We start from the raw sequence: 23,080 nt of genomic DNA on the forward strand, positions 1-23,080 counted from the left end.
GTCCCCACATGAGAAGCTGAAGCTGACAGACAGGAGCTCACCCCACTCCCTGGATTCAAACCACCGACCTTTCAATCAGCAGTTCTGCCAGCACAAGAGTTTAATCCATTGCACTACCGGGGGCTCAAAGAGTCAAAGTATGATCGTGTTCTATGCGCTCACCAGAATTTAAAAAAAGGGAAGCTCAAGTTGTATTAATACATAACACATCACATAAGCTATGCAAGGAATGCCAGACATACTGCATTTTAAGGTATGTAGGTGTGCTCTTGACTTACTCTTTTGCATTCATATAGTACAATCTGATATCCTTCATCCAACTTTCCATCTTCTTTTAAAACATCTGTTTCTCCATCTTCCTCTCACTTCCTCCCCTCACCCCTTGTCCTCTGCTTATTTCAGTTGCTTCAAAATTAGTTCAAAATGCAAAAGTAGCTTGTACTGTATAAATTGAGAGTGGGGAGAGGCAACAGTGAATGCAACACTGACTACTAGGCATTTTCTGTAACCTTATCTGAAAACTTGTCCCATCACCCATCAGGCATGTAGCCAGGGGGGAGGGGCGGACTTGAGGGGCTTCAGCCCCCCCCCCCCCCGAAATTCTCATGCTGGTCCGCAAGAAGGCCTTACAGGTGCATTGTTTAAACTGTTATGTTTATTCATATCATGATCTGATCACCATACTCAATATATCCCATATGCATTGGGGTATTGGGATAACAATATAAAAGGTTTGCTAGGATAGACCCTCTTTCACTCAGACTCACCCCCCCCCCCCCGAATCAAAACCCTGGCTATTGGCCAGTCACCCATCATCCATATCTCATATGCCAACTCAATTTTTGACATTTGATTTTTTTTTAAAAAAATTAGAACTGGGTCTTCTGTGTTTTAAGTTTTGGGACAGTAGGTTACGAGAACAAAAAGGCCATGATCACACATTTCTCACATATAGTTTTGATCACACTGAGTACAACATTACAATCTCACACATGTGGCATAAGGGCTGTTCAGTATGAAAAAAGATGAATTCAATATTCATGTTGTTGCTATAAAGGAGGTTGAAATGCATATTTTTTATGTCTCCCTCGAGTCAACCTACAACTTGCAGCAGTGATGTATTATTCATGCTTGTGGAAAAACCTTGCAGGATAAAATGTAAAAGCAGTTACAAAAGCAATGTGGAACATAAAATATGAAAACTCTTTGACTGAGGACCAAGGGCAAGTAAATTTGCCCTTGGTCTCACCTCATCCCATCCCCACCCCCTTCCCCTTTGAAATGTCAATCATCACTCTCCCAATATTCTCTAAACATTATGAATGCAATTTGGCACCTAAGTGGTATTTGATGTCATTATTTGATACCTCAGTGTTTTGATATTTTATATGATTTGATTAATACCACAATGGTAGAAGCAAGCGTGGTGTAGTTGTTTGAGGGACCAATTTTCACCTTATCCTATGGCCCCCTCACAGCAAGCACAGATACGTTTCCCTTTACTATCCATTGGGGGAAGTTTTTTTTAAAAAAAAAAAAAACAACAACTTCATTCTCTGCAGATCCTGGAAAGAGGGTGGGGGAAGAGGGAGAGAGAGAAGAAGAAGAAGAAGAAGAAGAAGAAGAAGAAGAAGAAGAAGAAGAAGAAGAAGAGGAAGAAGAGGAAGAAGAGGAAGAAGAGGAAGAAGAAGAAGAAGAAGAAGAAGAAGAAGAAGAAGAAGAAGAAGAAGAGAAAAGGAAGAATCCTGCCTCTCCTCACAGCTCAATGCGAAGCACCACACAGTTAAAAAACATCATCATAATAAAATACAGTAGAGTCTTGCTTCTCTGATGTAAACAGGCTGACAGAACATCAGATAAGTGACAATGTCGGATAGTACGGAGTCTCCTACTGTTACACATCTGACGCAGAACTATTTATTTACTTTATTTATTTATTTACTTTGCTTATATACCGCAGTTCTCAGCCCAGGGGCGACTCACTGTGGTGTACAACATAGAAAAAACAAGGTGCAAAAGACAAGATACAGTATAAAATAATCCACAATTCATCGTTATCAAAAAACATCCTCATCAAAAACATCATCATTACTACAAAAGCCATTCTGTGTCGTCTCATCGTCAAAGCCACAATCCAGTATCATTTTCCGTTGTTTCATTCCTATGGTCAATTACCAATAATTGCACTTCTTGTTCAAACGCCTTCTTAAACAGCCAGGTCTTTAATTTCCTGCGGAATATCATCAGGGAGGGAGCTAGTCTGATGTCCACGGGAAGGGTGTTCCACAGCTGAGGAGCCACCACTGAGAAGGCCCTATCTCTCATCGCCGCCAGCCATGCCTGTGAAGCAGGCAGGATCGAGAGCAGAGCCTCCCCGGAAGATCTCAAAGTCCTCGTGGGCTCATAGGTCGAGAGGCGGTCAGTTAGGTATCTTGGGCCGGAACCGTTTAGGGCTTTATAGGCCAATGCCAGCACCTTGAATTGAGCCCGGTAGCAGATCGGCAGCCAGTGGAGCTGGTACAGCAGGGGGGTTGTATGCTCTCTGCGTCCCGCTCCTGTTAGTATCATGGCTGCTGCACGTTGGACCAGTTGGAGCTTCCGGGCCGTCTTCAAAGGCAACCCCACGTAGAGAGCATTGCAGTAGTCTAAACGGGATGTAACCAGAGCGTGGACTACCGTGGCCAAGTCAGACTTCCCAAGGTAGACACCTAGACTACTAAAATCAGGGACTCAAGGCATTACGGGGCTAGAGCAGCCCAGCAAGAAGTACCCAGAGCAGAAGAGGAGTGTGGAAATCACAGAAGGAAGGAGAGAGGGTGCTTCTGCTTATCTTATCTCCTCCTCCTTATCTTGCCTTTTTCACTTATTGAGAATGGAGGGAGAAGTGGGGAACGCTCCTTTAATTGAAGGGGAAATGCTGAAGGGAAAGGGGGATGTCGGATAAGAGCATCGGAGAAGACAAAATGTTGGATAAGTGAAGGTCGGATAAGACTCTACTGTTTATTCAATAAAATGCATGTATAAAATATATTACTATAAAATACACATATTAAAATACAGGGAGCAAAGTTTAAAATACAATAGACATAGGGTATGAATTTAAAATTCATAGGTTAACATTGACTGGGTAGGCCTACTAGAAGAGATAGGTCTACACTTGTATCTTAAATAGCACATTTAGCTATTAAATCTCTTCTGCCAAGTCATTCCACAGTCATGGAGTGACTGATGAAAATGTCTTCTGGGTTATGGTAGATGCCCCTTAGAGAACCAAAGTATCTTAAGGTGTGCATCGGGCAGGAGAAGGCAATTCTGTAGTTAACCTGGACCCAAACCCAAACACTTTGTACTTTGCCCGAAAGCTAATTGGCAACCAGTGGAATAACTTTAATATGGGTGTAATATGCTCCGTCCTGTAACTAGTCTGGCTGCTCTGTTTTCAACTACTTTCTTCAACCAAACTTATTAGTTTCTATAACTAGTCTGGCTGCCATGCTTTGAAATAACTGGAGTTTTTGAACTTGGTACAGAGGTAGTCCAATGTAGAGCACATTGCAGAAGTCCAAACTTGAGGTTATCAGTGGGATGTACTACCATAAAAAACCAGCTTCTTCAGCTTCTGTAGCCATCATCCTGGCCTCAAAGTGGTCCCAGGGTTCCAATGTAATTATCCACACACTGCTTCCTTCTATGCTGGTTTCAAACCAATCTAAGTGATCAGTGTAGCTGTGTCCCTGGTCTCCCAGAGCCATAGTCTGTACAGCTCTGCCATTGCCCTTTCCTTTCCCATAAGACACTCGCCAAGAATATTCTTGACAGACCTGAGAAGCTTCAGGCATTGCAGTTGACATATCTTTACAATGCTTTTCCACTTAATGCAGACCTAAGCATTTCCTTTTGCTCCATCTGTAAATGATTAGGTGTGACAATGAGGTCAAACTTAAAAACAAATGGCTATTTCCCTGCAGGATTCCTTGCGATCATACAGCATGCAAGTATTTAGATTTGTTTCCTGCCATTCAGCTGAACTTCATATGCAAGGGGAGGGGAGAAGAATGGTGTGAAATCCCACAAACATAACAGAAAAGGTTAAATGGGGACAGACAGGCACACACACAAAATGCCTCTGTGATTTGAAGCATATTGTGCGCCAAGTTCTTCCAGCTTGCTTTTGCAAATGCCAAGATTTTTGGAGGCCAATATACTGTACTTATAGCGTCATGTTCTATACATAACATGAAAGTCTGGCAGAGAGTTCTCCAATGGGGAAAGTTTTTTCCATTCATCTGTAGAAATATATTGGCCTTTTTTCTGGCTCTTTAGTTAATCTTGCTAACCAACGCCTCACTTCCTGATTGATGGGATTCCCTGACATGGCAAGCAAAAGGTTTGACACTCACATACTCTGGAAACTATACAATCACAACACACTAACACACTCACTCCTAACTGCAAGTTGGGGAGGGGGGGAGCCAGCTGCCTGGCCGATCCCTAGTAAGTGATGGATGGAATGAAGGGCTTTTTTATTCAAAATCCAGCTACAATTTGCTTTTCTAAAGCTCCAAGCAACACAAATAGATCTCTCTCCCCCCAGTCAGATGTTTATTTTCACCATTGCAGCAGGTAGCAAAGTAGCTAGGAACTTCATAGAGATTTAGCACGACTCATTCATATTTTCTTGTCTCCTAACTATGGAGCCAGTCCTTCAGGCTATGTTCAAACAACAAAAAGGTGAATCAATTAGAAAAGGGAGTGATACAATTATTCAAACGCACACATTCCAGCAATAGTCCATGGATGCATCTACAACAGTGGTTCTCAACCTTTCTAATGCTATGACCCCCTAAGACAGTTCCTTTTGTTGTGGTAATCCCCAACCATAACATTATTTTTGTTGCTACCTCATACCTGTAATTATGATACTGTTATGAATTGTAATGTCAATATCTGATATGAAAGATGTATTTTCATTCATTGGACCAAATTTGGCACAAATGCCCAATACATCCAAATCTGAATACTGGTGGGGTTGAGGGGGGGATTGATTTTGTCATTTGGGAGTTGTAGTTGCTGAGATTTATATCTAACCTCCAATCAAAGAGCATTCCGAACTCCACCAATGTTGGAATTGAACCAAACTTGGCACACAGAACTCCCATGACCAACAAAAAATAGTGGAAGGGTTTGGTGGGCATTGACCTTGAGTTTTGGAGTTGTAATTCATCTACATCCAGAGAGTACTGTGGACTCAAACAGTGATGGATCTGGACCAAACATGGCACTAATATTCAACATGCCCAAATGTGAACACTGTTGGAGTTTTGGGAAAATAGACCTTGACATTTGGGAGTTTTAGTTGCTGGGATTTATAGTTCACCTACAATCAAAGAGCATTCTGAACCCCACCAATGATAGAATTGGGCCAAACTTCCCACACATAACCCCCATGACCAACAGAAAATACTGTGTTTTCTGGTGGTCTTTGGTGACCCCTCTTTCATGACCCCCCAGGAGTCCCAACCCTCAGGTTGAGAAACACTGATCTACACTGTGGAATGAATGAAGTTTGACACCACTTTAACTGCCATAACTCAATGCTATGGAGTACTGGGAGTTGTAGTTTTACAAGTTCTTTTGCCTTCTCTGCCAAAGACTGGGGGTATCTCAACAAACTACAAATCCCAGGATTCCTTAAGGTTGAATTAAAATGGTGTCAAACTGTATTAATTCTATACCCCAATTAAGCATGATCAGTAGCATGGAATAAAAGCTCCAAATCTCTTGTAATCTGTCAAGGGGATTTTTATTTAGTGTTTTGGAGAATGAGAGCAGGATAGAGTCGACTTTCCACATTTTTCTGCTTCAGACCCAGAGACGGACAGATGTATTTGTTTATTTGCAAACTTTATTCCCTTCCTGCTGCCAAAAACAGAACTCAAGACAGAGCACAACAGATCAAAATGGATCATAAAATAAATTCATTAAAATACAATTAAAAGGTATATTTATTGAATTAAAATATGCTTTGAATACTGTTTCCAGTTTTGAGCACCAGAATTCAAGAATATTGACAATCTGAAACAAGTCCAGAGAAGGCAACCATAATGGTAAAAGACCTGGAAGACTTGCCCTGTGAGTAGCAGCTTATGGATCTGGGTATGTTTAGCCTAGAAAAGAGGTGACAGGTGACATAATAGTCATGAAGGTGAGTCAAGAGTGGTATTATTATATTATTGTTATATTTATTTATACCCCACTTTATCTCTCCTGCAGGAGACTCAAAGTGGTATGTGGCAGGCCGCTAAAAAAGCTAATGCAATTCTAAGCATCAATAGGACTATGATATTTAGTTAAAGGGAAATAATGAGCCCACTTATTCTGCTTTGATCAGACCCCGAGGTCTGGACACCGCAATTCAAGAAGGATATTGACAAGCTAGAATGTATCCCGAGGGGAATAATAAAAATGGCAGAAGGTCTTGAAGTCAAGCCCTATGAGGAGTGGCTTAGGGAGCTGTGTATATTTAACATAGAGAAGAAAAGATTGAGGGTCATTATTGCATTCACTAAGGTTAGTACTCTGTCTTATTTCAGTTATTTCAGTTGTTTTGATGATATGTAATTCTATTTTATGTGTGACACCTTGAGTGTTTTGTTAGCCGCCCCAAGTCCCTTCAGGTAGATGGTGGCGGGGTACAAATACATTATTATTATTATTATTATTATTATTATTATTATTATTATTATTGGCAAGGGACCAGTGGATATATTAAGTAGTATGGGGCCCCTCTCCATTGACCACTGCTGGGGGCTACAAAATGCAAGGGGTTGATCTGACTTAACTTGGCAAAAGTAACTTAACACAGCTTTGTTGTTGAGCCATGGCTCCCCCCCCCCCCCTAATTGTTTGTGGGCATTAATGAGACTTGAAGCAAGATATATGATTTTTCCCTTATTTTTAAAAAATCTTTTCTGATTTTTCAAAGTTCAAAATATTGAAGCCGCTGGAGGCTCCAAGATGACCCAGCAGCAAGTGTACCCCAAGCTAAACCCTTTAATAAATGTATTAAAAAGATGTATTGTCGAAGGCTTTCATGGCCGGAATCACTGGGTTGTTGTAGGGTTTTTTTGGGCTATATAGCCATGGCTATATGAACAGAGGAGAGAATGCCTCTAGACCATGGCCATATAGCCTGAAAAAACCTACAACAACCCTATTAAAAAGATACTTTTGAATGCAATTTGCAAATTGATTTACATCTCATCTCTTGCAAAAGATCTAGAGGCCTCTACATTTCACAAATGTGAGAAGTGTCTGTATGTCGAATTTGGACCTTTGCACAGATTTTGAAGCAAAGATGACAGATCAAGCATCACCCCCAGAATTTAAAGAGATGTGTTTCTGTTCTTACTTATTATGAATTGCATAACACTTCTGGATTTCTACTTTGTTATAAGGCCAACAAATACACATGATACATTTGAACAATTAGCAATTGCATGAATTGCTTTACAAAAGTACTCTTAACTCAAATCACTTTTATCTCAAATTTTCCCATTGAAATGCTTTTAATCCATTCCAGCCCCCAGCCCCATTTTATTGTTACATGATTTTAAATAAGAAAATGTACTTTATAAATAACAAACAATGTGTAAAAATTATGACACATAATAAAAGAGAATTTAAACAAATAAACTTGCTTAGTTCCATCCAGCCACTGTGGCAAGGAAGCACATATAAGACAACAAAATCTGTGTTGGCCAATGTAACAGCAAGGCAAAACGTGCACATTCACATGGAACAATAAAAAAGAAATATCAACTTTTAAATGGTAGAAGCCCAAAGTCGTGGCAAGAAAGCACATTTTAGGCAACAAAATTTGTGTTGGCTGTGTAACAGCAAGGCAAAACCTGCACATTCACATAGTACAATAAACAAAGAAAGATCAACTATTAAATGGTAGAAGCACAAAGTTGTGACAGGAAAGCACATTTGAAGCAACAAAATGTGTTTTGGCCAATATAACAGCAAGGCAAAATCTACGCATTCACATGCAACAATAACAAAGGAAAGATCAACTTTAAAATGTTATTTTGGGTGAAAAACACTGAAGTGCCCTGAACAGAAGAGGCAGAAGCCCAATGCAGAGGCCCCCAAGGTTTGTGTGGCAGGGAGGGAGGGGGAGCCCCCAAGACCCCCTTATTTTTTCAGGCCCTTTCGCTGCTGCCCTCAGTGTCTCTTCACTCACCCTTCCCTCTGTATGGAGGAAAGCACCCCCCAGAACAAGAAGCAACACTGCCGCCAACACCATGAGGAAAAGAAAGCTGGGCTCTTCAAAGCAGGACCCTCACAAAGAAGGAGAAAAATACAGATGGAGCAGCTGGGGGGGGGGGGGGCAGGCAGGCCATCTTCTGCCCCCTACTCCAGAGGAGAGCCTCCTGCAGCCCATGTGCCTTGGGCAATCAGGCACATCATCTGTTGCCGGGGAACTACCAGAGCAAAGTCCACTCTCTTCCCACTAGTTCCCGCTAGCTCATGCTAGCGCTCCCTTTTCCATGAGTGACACCCCCCCCCCCCGGTGATAGCTCATAAATCAAAATGGTGCTTGTATATGAAAATGGAACCTGGGCCAAGTGATGGCTCACAAGTTGAAAAGTGTGTATGTGGGGACGCTCATAAGTAGAGGTTCCACTGTATATGAAACTGTATCAAATGTACTATGAAAACATCTGTTAAGATATGCTTGTACATTCTGAGAAGTGATGTGGCACTTGCATCCAATTTGGCCAAACTGTAATAAACTTCTGTAGTTTTTTGTTTTTTTGACTGATCTGGTTTAGTGGAAGCTAACCGTTTATGGGCCTTCTTATCCACAGCCCTAGCTAAATTGATTCCAGCTTTATCCCAGGTTAAAGTAACTCAGGGGAAAATCTTATTCCTGAAACAGGGCTACGTCCCGTCCCCCCCAAGTTAGGGCCTGCCTAGACAACTGTACCCAATTTCAAAGACTTAGGTCTCAGAGGCTCTTTTGTTTCTCCATCTTCTCTTACATATTTCATATATTCCAAGGTTGAAAACTGGTTCTAGGACTAAGGTAAGGTCAGGTTAAGTCCTCCCTAAGTCCTTTAATCCAAGAATCCATCTCTAAGAATTTTCTAGATCCTCTGGGGCAACGCCATGGTAGCTTCCAGTGGATGTCATTCATTTCAGTTTTACTATTATCCATGGTTTCCTGTTTCACTTTAAGTCCAGGAACATATTCTCTGCAGGTATGAAGGCTGTACTGTACATTTTGTCCTTGAAGAAAGCAACCAGTAATTTTAGCAATTGTCTCTCTACTGTGAGAAAGTCTTCCAAAACTGTACAGTTTTGGAAACTGGTCACCAATTTTACCATTATTGTGATGTGGCTTCTCACATTTATATTATAACTAGAGTGAGATGACTTTCTTTTCTGCTTTTCAATCAAGGCTCATCAAACCAGTTTATATAATGCTTTATTATTATTATTTTTAAAAAGCAATCAAGCTTATAAGGACAGTGCTATTAAAAGCTGGACAGCAGAGAAAAAAGGCAGTGGAAAAACCAAAAGAGATGAGTAACACCAATAAAGGGACAGAAGGGAATCTGTTCCTCTTTGATCACACACAGTCATGATTTATGAGGGCATTGAGGATGGAGCCAGCATGGTGTAGTGATTTGACTATGCCCATGACTCTGGAAACTAGGATTCAAATCCTATGAGAATACAAGTCACACTCTCAGCCTCAGAGGAAGGCAAAGGTAAACCCCTTCTGAACAAATCTTGCCAAGAAACCCCTATGTTAGATTGTTTGTCAGGTTGCTATATGGCAGAAATGACTTGAAGGGACAGCGGACCATTATGCAGCACAGGTGCTCCCCAAGGGCTTTTTGTCACACGCATATACACACCCAAAGAGGTTTTCCTAACTTCCCTGCATGCATCCTTCTCTTGGAGGACTCTGCAAACACCGCAAGTTGCAAATCCCCTCTATCCTAAAGCTTTGAAGTCCTGCAAACCTGCTGCATAGAAATTCTAACTGAAAAAATCTTCCCAATATGATTTTCCACTGATTTTGCAGCCCATTTTGTGACATGAGAGTGAAAACTGGATGCTTCAGCTGTTCACCCTGACTTGTTGTACTGGTTAAGGAGTAATAGTTGTGATGCAGGAACAATATTAGGCAGAGTAAGGAACTCTCTCCAGCAGCAGAAAGGTCCTGAAATTGGTTACTTATATTGCATTTCTACTCCCAAGAGGAAAGACACTCAGATCTTGGGATCCGGTCATTCTTTTCTGGTCTTCAGACTAAACAGGAGGCAACTCTGGGTGAGAATATATAATCTTGAAGGGTATACATAGTACTCTATTATGGGATCCTCACTGCTGCAGGTTCCTTTGGAGAGTCTACTGCTTTTTGTCCAAATAAGCACTTGGAATATTTGTGTTATTGAACAACAGCTTCCATGTATTGTGAAAACCAGTGCATGGATATGGAGCAGAAGGCTCCTCACCCCACCCTACCCCCACCCCATTCCATGCAAAGCTTTAAAAATGTAATATTCTACCAAAGAAATATATTTCTCTCTTGTCAAACTTAGTACAGCCTGAGCATCCCTTATCTGGCATTTCAAAATCTGAAATACTCTCAAAGTCTGAAAGAGTGAGAATATGTTGAACTTGGAAATGAGGTAGATGGATTCATTCACTTTGCTATTGCCCACAAAAGACAATGATTTTTTTTTCTTATTGGGACACTTAAAGCCTAAATCCTGTTTTAGTCCCAAACAGAAACAGACCAGTTTAATTACATACCCTTCAAACTTGTACAATTTTGGAGAGTATGTAAATCTGAGACTTCTGTGGCCAGGCAACATCAGAGTGTAGTCAAGATAGCAATAGGTTTTGAGGAGGAATAAGATATAATCTAGGGACCTAATCACGATCCCGGTGCTCCATAGCCCGGCTGGCCAGCAGCGATGCTTCCCCATTTACTGCTTTAATAAATGTTTTACTTATTGTTTTAATTGTTATTATATTGCTGTGTTATATATAATGGCATTGAATTGCTGCCAGTTGTAAGCCGTCCTGATTCCCCCTTCAGGGGTTGAGAAGGAACGGGATAGAAATACCGTAAATAAATAAATAAATCACATGTGGGAAAGTGTTGCCATGCAGCTTGCCCCTGCAGTAGCCCCACTGTTCCAAATCAGAGAAAGCAGCATATCTGCATTTTTATGGGGAAATATGTCCCAGGATTGAAGTGAAGTGTACTTCTAGCTTTGGCTACCATGATTTGGTGCCAGTTTTTTGGTGCACATTGCTATGTGATGTTCATACTTGAAGGAAGGGGTATTTATAGGGAAAGTACTATCCTAGGAATTTTGGTTACATGTTTACCTAAAAATGGAATCAGGGGATTTTGGATGGGTGGTGAGGCTGGGGGTCCATAATACCTATTGGGGCATATGATCCTACAGGCCTCTATCTCACCTTTTCATTAACTCGATGGGTACTTTGTGGGGTTTTCACTCTTCAAAATGAGCCCTTACTGTTACTTTTATTCAAAATGAGAAAGCAACAGGAAGATTAAAAGGGTACTGAATGCAATTTGCAAACTGATTCGCATCTCATCTCTTGCAAAAGATCTAGAGGCCTTTACATTTGGCAAATGTGAGAAGTGTCTGTACGCTGAATTTAGACCTTTGCACAGATTTTGAAGCAAAGATGACAGAACATACGTCACCCCCAGAGTTTAAAGACATGTGTTTCTGTTCTTATGTATTATGAATTGCATAGCACTTCCGGATTTCTACTTTGTTATAAGGCCAACAAATATGCATGATACATTTGAACAATTAACAATTGCATGAATTGCTTTACAAAACTCAACAGCACTTGTCAAGTCTGACTTATATTTGCACAATAGTGGATGGACTATGAAGGAGTTTTAACTTTAACTTCCTCTCATGCTCTTCTGATCGGCAATCACTCAATAACTGTTATTTTTAGGGGAGGGAAAGCTCTCATTCACACCAATGAAATGTGCAAATACTATATACAGGCAGTACCCAAGTTATGAACAAGATAAATTCTGTAGGTTTGTTCTGATGTTGAATTTGTATATAAGTTGGTACACACACATGCTTTGGATAGCATAGAAAAGGTTAACAACCCTGTGGCATTTGTTTTGTTGTCTGTGCCCCTGTTCAAAAAAATTCATCTCATATTCTATCCCTGTGATAATTGAATTTTGGAAAAAAAATGGCTTGTTGGTGATGAAGCTTCAGTGGAGACTCCTTTTCCCCATGATAACACTTCCAGGAGTGAATTTTCCTTCCTAAAGTTTGATTCCTCTCACTTCCTGTTGTCTCACCCGTTTTTTTAAAAAAAAAAATAATAATGTGCAAATATTATAATTCGCTGTATCCTAATCTATCCCTTCTTTATTATATCTTTTTGAGTGTTTTTGAGTCCTAGTGCTGGGGGGAAAGCCAGCTTTTAAAAGAACAAACCCAATTCCAACTAGTGCTATGGTTAGGCTTTTGATTTTATAGTAGATGTTCTAAGAAGACGGCACATTTTATGAGAGCAAACAGCGAGCTGGAGCTACTCTGACATACTTGTTGGACCAGAAACATTACATCTGAACAAGGCATAAAATAAAGTTTTTGAACTGTACTAACACTGTGAGCCTCCAGTTTTAATTCAGAGTGGGATGTGGGTTGGGAGAGGATGCGTCAGACATTTGGAAGACATTGTTTGCCCATTGTACTTTGTAGCCATGTGTTATGCCTTGTATTTGTTTTGATTGCTAACATGAGGGCATATCAAGTCTGGTTCCTAATCTGTGGCCAAAAGCACAGATGAAAGCCATCAGTGGGAAATGTCAGAAGAGCAGGAATTATTTCTTTTGTCGGTAGCTCCCAGCACTTTGTTGCCCAATATCCATGAACACATACCATCTACTTCCTCTCCCTGGGCCAAATTCCCTTCTCAACTTACACCCATGTCAACTCCAATTCAGCTGTGTTTATATGGAGCTAAATAGGAACAGAACATGTCTCTCAGACCCTTCTGAGCACATACTTACAATTTATTTACTGAAACCACATGTTTCTGGTTACACATATATTATTACACCAAGTAATACAGTACACTGTTGACTGAATGTCAACTCAGCAGTGCTTTTTGCCGCTTAAATGATCCAAGTCAGGCATTGGGTTGGGGTGGCAGGATCTAGATGAAAAGATAAAGCCTCTTTCCATACTCACTGAAAGGAAGAGCCTTTGAGCACTGTTCGTATAAACCCCTGAATTTCTCAAATCTTTATTTTAAACGTGTGTGTACTGTCCTTCAGTCAATAAATTGCAAAGCAATGAACTGCAAATATATAATAAAACACTAAAATATAGACTGATGTTATAACGCGGCTGATGAAACAAGGCAGCTGCTAACAAAAAATAGGTTAAAGGATTACACAATTAAATGCTTAATATAACAAATAGAATAATACTAGTGTGTACCTCCAGCATTGCCCGGGTGTCAGAGGGGCAGCTGCCCACCTGCTTTCTCCTTTCTCACAGCTCTGGCAATGGTGGGCAGGCTCTCTTGGTGACTCTTTGGTTCCTTCTTCCATTTCCCTTATAGACTTCTCCTGCTGTCTTTGTCTTTCTTCACTTGCTTATACCTTTCTCCTCTTCTTTCTTTCTTTCTTTCTTTCCTCTTTTTTCTTCCTTCCTTCACTCGTTTTCTTTTTTCCCCTTTCTCTCTCTTCTTTCTCCATTCTTTCTTTTCCCTTCTTTCTCTTTCTTTCCTTTTCTCTCCTCCTTTCATACCAACTGTCCAGATTTGGTTGAGAGAGTGCCAATTAACCATATATCATCTCACCTTTTTTAGCTGCCCAGTTTCCATCTCCTTCCCTCATTTCCCACTTTTGTTCTCAGCTTACTTCAGTTGCTGCAAACTAAGGATCTCGTCACATGGAGGTCCTTGATCAGGGGAATCCATAGGGCAGCAGGGCAAATTGTGGGGCAGCAGGGTGAATTTAATGCCCAGCACCCTACATCCCACTTGCCCATCACACACTGGAAAGTATACCTTTCCATCTTGCTCCTGCACTATTCCCAGTATTTTCAATCTGAACAAGGGTAGTCTCAATTATCTCAAGCCACCTTGTGAACCATAAGAACAAAGATGTTTTTCTCATGTAGAAATGAAGAAGGAAACATTCTGCCTTGGCTATTGATGGGTGGCAGGTACTGCATGGTAGGATGCCCAATGGACAAGCCCCAAAGCCTTTGTTTAGTTGTTCTTGAATTCCTGGAAAATGTTATAAATGAGGATATTCTGTAGACTTCTGGTTAATATTGGAAAGTCCCGAGTAGCAATCCGATTAAACTGTGCACAATAAAGTCTTTAATCTAACGTATATCAGCAAATTCCTGTTTCACAATTGTTCTAATAAAAATAACAACACTTTTGGTTGCCAGAGGATTCATACGATCCTATTTCAACCCAGCCAACTGAATTAAACCTTTGTTCTGGGCAGTCAAGGATTAAGGAAGGTTGCTATTTTGGTAACATGATGGGCTAGAGGTACTTACATGGCAGCTGAGAGATATCCAGGCTGAATGCCGGGAAAGGGAATAAACCCTGTTACCTCAAGTGAACTCCAACCATTTATTCAGTGGAGTAGACTCAGTCATTGTGATGCTTGGAATGAACCAGTGAAAAGGGTGAGCAGTTGTGCATCATTGCAATGTGATATCTTTTTTTAAAAGCTTATTTGCAAAAGGTGTTTTATACTGCCACTGAATTGTAGCAGTAGAGATTACAAGACGTCAAGCAAGGAAAATGCTTCCAAACTTTCTAGAGAGTTTATTTGGTCCAGTTGAAAGTTTCTGCTTTTTCATTATATGCCCAGCAGTAATTACTTGGGGATGCCTCGCCACTAATGGGGTGTCATAGAAGAACCGTCATGAAAAGTACCAAAGAAAAGTACAGAGTTAAAAGGTGTTTGAGGGAAAAGCCATCAGTTTTGAGGTAGACATTTACCAAGAACCCTGGAAGGAATATCAAACGACAGGCTAGGAATCCAAATATTATAACACCACCCAAATTACATCCCTGTCTGCCTACCTTACCCCACCCCAGATGATGTAGAGAAAAAAACTGTTTTCTGAAGCAGGACTACTGACCAGTGAAAATGAAAGCAACTTTATGAAAACATTACTCATGTCAGAAGCATGTTGTTTATAGTTATCAGAATATTATTTTTTGAAGCTTGGTTAAACAAACATATTTGGTACATAACACTGCGGTGACTAAGACGTGTCCAAATGGGTAGTTATACGGTTGAGGCTGCAAGATTGGCAGCAGCTGAAATTACACAGAGCTAAACATCTTTGCGCTTCTACTTGGAAATATTGAGGTAGATGGGTCGCACCAGCGGAGGTCCAAACCTCTAAATTAAATAAATGAATCTGGACACATACTCTCCTTCTGTAGAACATGCAGAACTGGAGAAGGAAGCGCAGTGTCAGGTTGCGTCTCTTAGCAGGACGCTGTCGTTACTAAGGATATGTGATAAATAATGACTGTTTTGTTTTGTTTTTTTGGCTAAGTTGGATCCCGGAATGCCCCAAATCTCACAGTGCGGCATGCATAATCATATGCTTGCAAAGCGTACTGTAATGGAAACCAATCCCCGAGAGCAGCCAGTTCAACAGAGATAGCGCAACTCAGCAAGCATTTTTCATGTTCTATGGAAAGTTTGCTTTATTCCCACTGACATGTTTTTGGCAGTGCAGAGTGACAAACAACCATACCTTCTGCATATCTCTTGGGACCATTCATCCATGTTCACCATTCATCAGTTATAAAGCCATAGTAATGGTTTCCATGTGTGAATGAACCACGGCACACACAGATTACCCTATCACCCATAAGAAATTCAATACATCATTTTTAGAGGTGTGAGATGCAATATATTGGCTAATTCCCCATCAAACTGAGGTCAACCTATGTTGAGAAACCAACTGGTACTAGGATATCTCATGTTCTCTGGTAGGTGACATCTGGACTTTATCAAGCCTTTTGTGCTCTTCCCTGTTTTGTTCTCCTTCCCTGCTCTTCACATTTTCAGACAATTGTCTTTCTCAGTTGTGGCAGTGACATTCTCTTCTCCCAGTCCTGAAAATGAACATTGAAATCATGGAAAACCCATTTTAAAAAGAGTTGTGGATGTTACCATCTTTAAACTTCTTTAATTTAAAATTTGAATTATTACATTTGGCCCGGCCATAGGTTTTTAAATGCTGTATGTTTTGATGTTGTTATTGTTTATTGCTTATTGTGTATTTTCTGTTTTTGAGTTTATTTTAACTGTTTCGTATTGTTTATTGTTATTGCTTTTGTTTATTGATGTGCTGTGGGCTTGGCCTCATGTAAGCCGCACCGAGTCCCTTGGAGAGATGGTAGCGTGGTACAAATAAAGTATTATTATTATTATTATTATTATTATTATTATTATTATTATTTCCCCCTCAGATCAAAATCTGAATAGCAGATGAATTCTTGTTTCTTTCTCCCCAGTTGTAATTGCCCTTCTCATTTCCCAAAGCAATTGCTGTCAACTTCAGATACTCTCTCACCTCAATTTGTGTTAGTAGTACATTGCTGACAAATGTGAAGGAATAAGATGTGGTGATTTATGGAAGCCATTTTTGTTTTAAGAGTGTCTGCAAATTAAAAGAAGAATTTGGAAGAATTATGACCCTCATGCCACCTCATGCCACCAATTCTCCATGATGTTGTTTATCATGTCACTTTTACCATCTTACATTGGCTTAGAAATTTTTCTGAGTTTTCTCAAGTATCAGTCTCTGTTCCTCAGACTTTTTATATAGTTTTATTATTACAATACAAACCTTGACATTCTATAAATCAATGTAGATGACTACAGTTTTTGTAACTAAGTTACATGTTCAGTTTGTACTTCAATATAGTTTCCTCTTCAATCCCCCATGGTCTTCTTCAGCCTTGATACTGCATGTGTGCAAAGCATATGCTCTACCCACTGAGCCAGACAATACATTAGACACATTTTAATAAGCATTTTTCAAGCAATAAAAGACATTTATTTGTCACTGCATGCAGTTTTCCTCATCTATGTATCTTGGGTTAGTTTTTGTGTTGTTTTTGTGTGGGTGATCGGTTATCACCTACAAATCCCTAAACTATTCAGGTCCTTTCTATCTTCGTGATCACATCTTCCCCTATGAGCCTGCATGAGCTTTAAGATCTGCTGGGGAGGCCCTCCTCTCACTCCCACCTCTGTCACAAGCCTGGTTGGTGGGGACAAGGGAGAGGGCCTTCTCTGTGGTGGCTCTCCGGCTCTGGAACTTTCTCCCCAGAGAGATTAGATTAGTGCCCATCCTGTCCACCTTCCATAAAGACCTGAAAACTTGGATATTCCAATGTGCCTTTGATCAATTGATTCATCTATTGACATAGCCCTGATTTAATCATCTGGCTTTTGCACTTTACTACCAGCCCTGCCTTGCAGTTGTATTGCACAAGCACTTGCCCTGTCCTCTCAACTCTGACTACAACCCAGTGCTCAGCTACTGATTGTTGATTGCTGATGGTTTATGTTTTTATGATGTTTTGCATGGTTTTTGTTTTAATTTATTGCAATGCAATGTATTTTACTGTGCTATATTTTAATTCTGTTGACTGGGCCTAGTCCCCATGTAAGCTGCCCCAAAACCCTTTGGGGAGATGGTGGTGGGGTATAAAAATAAAGATTACTATTATTATTATTATTATTATTATTATTATTATTATTATTATTGATACATTAGCTCAGGCCAATGTGTCATGAAAAATTAATATGTAGATTTTATAAATGTGGATTTCATATGTGAGGGTATGAATGGAAGAATGAATGAATGAGAGCTAATTATTTTGGAAATACCAGTAAAATATTAAGGCCTGCAATGACTAAACCTGCTTGCTGGACTGTAATTAAAAATTGCCAATGAGAATTGAAAAGTAATCTGTGATAAGAACTGCGACAATGGTTCTTTAAAGTTAAGGAAATGTTTATACCATTTCTTATGTTAAGAAGGAAGTAAACACAAGGCTAACATCAATCAAGAAGAGTCAACATCTTACCAGGAAACTGAGTTGGAGTCAACATATTCCAGGATGGAAGACGTCTATCATTAATTTACAACTTTGGGACTACATCAGCAGAATATTCCTATAAAAGACTCAATGTAATAATTCTCATGTGTGCAGAATGCAGGAATCCATTCCACCCGCAATGCTCTGCTCCATGGGGAGGAGAGAGATAGTGTATGTATGGAGAGTGGCAGATTTGCAAGGAGCAGCCTGGTCACTTTGTGGCCTCTTTCTCAAGGGATGTACCCTCTCACACTGGAAATTGCAATAGAAAGAACCTATGCTTTAAAGCTATTGGAAAGTTATTTATGACACATATCTCCAAGTGTATCCTATGCTGGAAGGAAAAACAGATGAATCATTGGGAATACGCTCCTTAATATCTAGTTTGACTCTAAGAGTAATGTTTGCTTTATTCCAATGAAATCTGTTTGCTGTTTGCACAGTCCATCTTTTCCTGAATGTATACACTATTCCTCTTTTACACTGAGATATAACTGTAAACCAGGCATCTTTGAGTAGCTTATACCATTTATACTGTGTTCAACATTCCTGTTTCTTTCATGTTTCCTTTTCCAAAAGTGGCTATATAAACTACACTGAGTGTGCTCTTAGGAGGCCATTTGGCCAGGATAAAGCAATAGTCCTGAGCCAAACCCCAGTTTTGGCAAGTTGGAATAAACAGTCAATGGCTCTGTATAAAGACAGACAAGTTTTGGAAAGAAACTAAAATATTTGTCATAACAAAAAAAATAGGGGGTTAAGTGAAGGGGGAAAACCTATCTGGGTGTTGAGGACAAAGTCTGAATTCTAACCTTTTATGGCTAAATCATTAGGGAGATCTGTTCTCTTCTCTCTTTTTTTCCTCCTGTAATCTTTAATTAGTCATTTGAGAGACTATAAAGTTGTTTTCAGACCTCTGAGAAGTGCCACATAGTTGTTCTCAAAACCTTCGTTTTTATTGAGCATTAAAACTGTTTTGGATTTTTTTTTATTACCTACTAAAATATTTTTTTTCTTTTTAAATATCATGAATTGCATTTTCAGCTATTGGTTCCATCTCAATATTAAAATGATGGGAAATGCGGCACTTTGCAGTTGCTGAACAAACCTTGAAAATGAAAGTTCATGTTTGCAAAGTTTTACAACTAGAAAAAGCAAGGCTTGTAAAGGTAACATGGCACCAAGGAATCATCCACACTTCTTTGCTCAAAGCAAAAAATAACCAACATGAACAGGATAGTAATTGAATGTAGCCTTCCGTGGCCAGTTATTTTATCTGTGATTTAAGAAGCTGGGGAAATATACTCTTCCCTTCTTCTCCATTCAGGCACAGCATTGAAGACCATGTGCATTGCACATGGATGCTTCAGCCGGGTAGACAGTCATGCAATTTGAGAACACAAAAATGCTGGACCACTCTCACAACCACCATGTCAGACTACACAGAGAAGCCATTGAAATCCACAAACATGTGGACAATTTCAACAGAAAGGAAGAAACCATGAAAATGAACAAAATCTGGCTACCAGTATTAAAAGATTCCAAAATTAAAACAGCAGAGAGAAAAACAGGCAGGGACTTCTAAGCACCTTTCATTAAGAGTTTGCTCCAGGCACAGTCAGCCCATTGTATGCTAATCAAGGTGGTCAGTTGAAAAGATTCACACCTAGCCCAACTTACAAAAGCCTTTTGTCTCACCCTGGTCAGTCCACAGATATATAAACCCCTTTTTTCCCAGCTCCAGCAGACCTCTGAGGAAGCCTGCCATAGATGCAGGCGAAACGTCAGGAGAAATGCCTCTAGAACATGGCCATATAGCCCGAAAAAACCCACAAGAACTGAGTCATGCAATTCCTTGTCCTTCACCTTCTCACTCTCCCCCAAATAGCTCCTCTAAATTGCATCCTTGACCTGGCCTCAGACGTATCCTCCAATTCTAAACTCTCTCATATTGTTTACACAAGTCAGAGTAGTCTAAATGCATACCATTTATTTATTCATTTATTCATTTATTTATTTATTTACTGTATTTGTATACCGCCTTCCTCAGCCAATGTTTGGAGAAGCCAAACTGGCAAGGTAGCTTTCCCCCTCTTTCCCACTGTATGTATGTTCACAAGCCACCTGTCCATTTATGGCAACTCCATTAATTTAATGCAATTTTCTCATGTAAGAACTACTCAGAGATGGTTTAACCAGTTCTTTCTTCTGAAATACAGTATATAGTATTTGTGTTGCACTAGGGCCCTGAAGCCTCTTTTCACCGCAAACCACACAGTGTCCAGATAATCCAATTTAAGAGTTTATTAAAAACAGAGTATAATAAAAGCTGGATATATGAAAAGCAAGTCAATATTAAAAAGGAATCAAAGATCAAAATGTTATGTCCATAAAAGCCAAAAGTCCAAAAATCCCTTTAGAAAAAGCCTCTAAAACAATTCCAATGAGATATGCAAAGAAAAGGTACATACATCCAAGGTAGGCAAAACTATGCCTGTTGAAGCTAGGGTACATAAATCCAAGACAGGCAAAACTATCCCACAGAAGAATGCAGGGACAGCTTGAAAACTTTGCTACATGAATTCCAAGGCCCATGACACTGAGAGCTCTGTACCTGAACACAGCATTGCTCTCACAAGGATTAGGACAACAAGAACCACCTTTAAAAAGTCTAAATCCCTCCCATGAAGTAATTTCTTTTACACCTGCTTTCCATATCTCTAACTCACTGGGAGAAGCAAGTCAATTGCAGGCCCAGCTCCAATCTCTTTGACTTTGACAAACATTCGTCTTCCCCGTATTGTTGAAGGCTTTCATGGTCGGAATCACTGGGTTGTTGTAGGTTTTTTCAGGCTATATGGTCATGTTCCAGAGGCATTCTCTCCTGAAGTTTCACCTGCATCTATGGCAAGCACCCTCACTACCTCTGAAGATGCTTGCCATAGATGCAGGTGAAACATCAGGAGAAAATGGTTCTAGAAAATGGCCACATAGCCCGAAAAAACCTACAACAACCCATTTGTCTTCCCCATTTCCCTCAGTCTGCACCTCTGACAGGTAGCCATGGAATGAATCTTGCCTTCACTGTTCTTGGGAACTGCCAAGAGATTCCAAAACATTTCTCTCTGGGCCCTGTAAATCTCTCCTGCCTTCTCCTTCCTCATCTTCTGAAGACTCAGAATCTGACCAGGCTACAACAATTTGGTATTCATTGGCAGTACCCCATCAACCCTACATTATCCACACAGATGGGTCACATGAGTGCAATCTTTCTAGCCCTACACCCTACTCAGTCACATCATCCTCAATAATAAGTAACAAGCAAACACCCATTAAGCTTAATGTATTTCAATAGGTATTTATTTATTTATTTGTGGCATTTGTAGCCTGCCTTTCTCAGCCTTATGGCAACTCAAGGCAGCTTACAGAAATTGGCAGAATTTGATGTTATACATTCAAAGTAAGTTAAAATAATTATAAAAACCATTTAAACCATTTAAACCATTTTAAAAACATAGCATCACCAGTGTCATCCTCTTAAAATCATTATCCAGCAGCATTGTCTAGTCATTCCGTGTTCATTCTTCCTATTTCATAATTATTCATTCTGCTGCATTTCCAAATGCTTGTTCAAAAAGCCAAGTTTTTACTCTTTTTCTGATGGTCAGGAGGGAGGAGGCCAATCTAATATCCCTGGAGAGGGAGTTCCACAACCGAGTGGTCACTACTGAGAAGGCCCTGTCTCTTGTCCCTGCCAGACATACTTGCGATGAAGGTGGGATAGAGAGCAGGGCCTCTATCCCACCTTAGATGGTTCATAAGGAGAGATACTTTCGGATGGGTAAGCTTGGCCGGAACTGTTTAGGGCTTTATAGGCACTTTGAATTGTGCCTGGCAGCAAACTGGCAGCCAGTGGAGTTGGCGCAACAGAGGAGTTGTATGCTCCCTGAGCGCAGCTCCCATTAGTAATTGGGCTGCCGCACACTGGAACATTTGAAGCTTCCAAATAGTCTTCAAAGGCATCCCCACGTAGAGTGTGTTGTAGTAGTCTATACGGGATATAACCAAAGTGTGGACTACTGTGGCCAAACTGTTTAAACTGTTTTTAATGGTTCTGTGTTTAATTCTATTTTAGTATTTATAAGATGTAGCTTTTAAATTGTAATGTTTTTTATTATTGTTAGTTGCTTTGAGTCTCCTTGAAGAAAAGTGAGCTATAATAACAAAAATAATAACAATAACATGTTATTCTGAAAGGCAGTCAGCAATATTGTTCAGTACTGGCAAAAACATATCACTGTAGCAACTTGTTATTGCAAAAGTGACTAGTTGCCCAAAATAACTTGACACAAGTAATATGTTCCCTCCAGGCTCCAGAGAGAATATACACCAAAGTGAAGCAGACCTATATAGCAAATACATAAATATTAAAACTCAAAAATAGTGGGGATCATAGAATACCTGTCACCTGCTGGGATAAATTCAATTGTGAGCAAAGTAGGGTACTTGTTCCCTGTTTACAAACATGACACCACAGTTGTCCTTAGAGGAAGGGACTGCATGAAATCCCAATCTGAGACAGACCTTTTCTTCTTCTTCTTCAGTAGAATTGTGTATTCATTTAAGAATGAATTGAAAACTGGAACAAATTGAGTTTCATACAAAATAAATAACAGAGTAATGAATGAGTTCAGAAAGAAAACATTTGGAGGCTATTCATGTGGTTCCTTCTAACAGCCAGAATAGGGCAGACAGAGGAAAACAAACATAACCAACATGTTTTGGCAATGACTACTTTTAGGCCAAGACCTGGACAACAGCTGCTGCCACCACAAAACAAAAGAACAAGGATCCCAAGAAGCACCCA

This window comes from Anolis sagrei, chromosome 1, assembly GCF_037176765.1.
Source record: "Anolis sagrei isolate rAnoSag1 chromosome 1, rAnoSag1.mat, whole genome shotgun sequence".
In the NCBI taxonomy this organism is placed as follows: Eukaryota; Metazoa; Chordata; class Lepidosauria; order Squamata; family Dactyloidae; genus Anolis; species Anolis sagrei.